The following is a 2,500-nucleotide window of genomic DNA, read 5'->3' on the forward strand; positions in this document are numbered from 1 at the left end:
CACACACACAGCACCACACACACACACACATACACACACGCACCACACACACACTTCACCACACACACACACAGCACCACACACACACACAGCACCACACACACACATACACACTGCAGCACACACATACACACACACATACACACATACACACACGCACCACACACACACACACAGCACCACACACACACACAGCACCACACATTGCACCACACATACACACTGCAGCACACACACACACTGCACCACACATACACACTGCAGCACACACACACACATACACACACGTACCACACACACACACTTCACCACACATACACACTGCAGCACACACACACACTGCACCACACATACACACTGCAGCACACACACACACATACACACATACACACACGCACCACACACACACACTTCACCACACACACACACTGCAGCACACACACACACTGCACCACACACGACGTGGATGTGTGGCGTGGATGTGTGACGGTGTGGGTGTGTGACGGTGTGGGTGTGTGACGGTGTGGTGTGGTGGTTGTGTGACGTGTGGTGTGGGTGTGTGACGGTGTGGTGTAGATGTGTGTGACGTGTGGTGTGGATGTGTGACAGTGTGGTTGTGTGTGGCGTGGATGAGTGGTGTGGATGTGGTTGTGTGTGACAGTGTGGTTGTGTGACGTGTGGTGTGGTTGTGTGGTGGTGTGGATGTGTGGTGGTGTGGGTGTGTGGTGGTGTGGGTGTGTGGTGGTGTGGGTGTGTGGTGGTGTGGGTGTGTGACGTGTGGTGTGGGTGTGTGGTGGTGTGGGTGTGTGGTGGTGTGGGTGTGTGGTGGTGTGGGTGTGTGGTGGTGTGGGTGTGTGGTGGTGTGGGTGTGTGACGTGTGGTGTGGGTGTGTGGTGGTGTGGGTGTGTGACGTGTGGTGTGGTGGTGTGACGTGTGGTGTGGGTGTGTGGTTGTGTGACTGTGTGTGGACGTGTGGTGTGGGTGTGTGGTTGTGTGTAACGAGGGTGACGTCCCCGGCGCTGTCACCGTTGCGGGTGATGAGGAACTGCTGCCCTCGGGGGAAGTACGCCTTGACACGCGCCTCCTCGCCCATCGCCCTGCGGGGTACATCACACAGTACACACACAGTACACACACACACAGTACACACACAGTACAGAGTACACACACACAGAGTACACACACAGTACACACACAGTACACACACAGTACGTACACACACAGTACACACAGTACACACAGTACACACACAGTACACACACACAGTACACATACACACACACAGTACACACAGTACACATACACACACACAGTACACACACACAGTACACACACAGTACACACACACAGTACACACACAGCACACACACAGTACACACACAGCACACACACACAGTACACACACACAGTACACACACAGTACACACACACAGTACACACACACAGTACACACACACAGTACACACACAGCACAAACACAGTACACACAGAGTACACACACAGTACACACACAGTAAACACACACAGTACACACACAGCACACACACAGTACACAAACAGCACACACACAGCACACACAGAGTACACACACAGTACACACACACAGTACACACACAGCACACACACAGCACACACAGTACACACACACAGTACACACACAGTACACACACACAGTACACACACACAGTACACACACAGTACACACACACAGTACACACACACAGTACACACACAGTACACACACACAGTACACACACACAGTACACACACAGTACACACACAGTACACACACACAGCACACACACAGTACACACACACAGTACACACACAGTACACACACACAGTACACACACAGTACACACACACAGTACACACACAGTACACACACACAGTACACACACAGTACACACACACAGTACACACACACAGTACACACACACAGTACACACACACAGTACACACACACAGTACACACACAGTACACACACACAGTACACACACAGTACACACACAGCACACACACACAGTGGAGGCCCAGGAACTCGGCCCGAAGCAGCCAGCGAGGGGGGGTGGGGGCAGGGTGGGGGCAGGGTGGGGGCAGGGGGGGGGCAGGGTGGGGGGCAGGGTGGGGGCGGGGTGGGGGCAGGGGGGGGGCAGGGTGGGGGCAGGGGGGGGGCAGGGTGGGGGGCAGGGTGGGGGCGGGGTGGGGGCAGGGTGGGGGCGGGGTGGGGGCAGGGTGGGGGCGGGGTGGGGGCAGGGGGGGGGCGGGGTGGGGGCGGGGTGGGGGCGGGGTGGGGGCGGGGTGGGGGCGGGGTGGGGGCGGGGTGGGGGCGGGGTGGGGGCGGGGTGGGGGGCAGGGTGGGGGCAGGGGGGGGGCAGGGTGGGGGGCAGGGTGGGGGCGGGGTGGGGGCAGGGTGGGGGCGGGGTGGGGGCAGGGGGGGGGCGGGGTGGGGGCGGGGTGGGGGCGGGGTGGGGGCAGGGTGGGGGCAGGGGGGGGGCA

General features: G+C 58.5%; 1 long non-coding RNA gene across 1 annotated transcript in view; it reads right to left on the reverse strand.

Moving 5' to 3' along the window:
• Positions 1 to 1,007: 1,007 nt before the first annotated feature.
• LOC144740661 (uncharacterized) overlaps positions 1,008 to 2,500 on the reverse strand; it is a 7,174-nt gene continuing 5,681 nt past the window's right edge. Inside the window, exon 5 of the long non-coding RNA XR_013589709.1 lies at positions 1,008 to 1,097. This is a non-coding gene — a long non-coding RNA (uncharacterized LOC144740661). The remainder of the gene's footprint in view (positions 1,098 to 2,500) is intronic.

This window comes from Lampetra planeri, unplaced genomic scaffold (genome assembly GCF_965212315.1).
Source record: "Lampetra planeri unplaced genomic scaffold, kcLamPlan1.2.h2 scaffold_261, whole genome shotgun sequence".
NCBI lineage: Eukaryota > Metazoa > Chordata > Hyperoartia > Petromyzontiformes > Petromyzontidae > Lampetra > Lampetra planeri.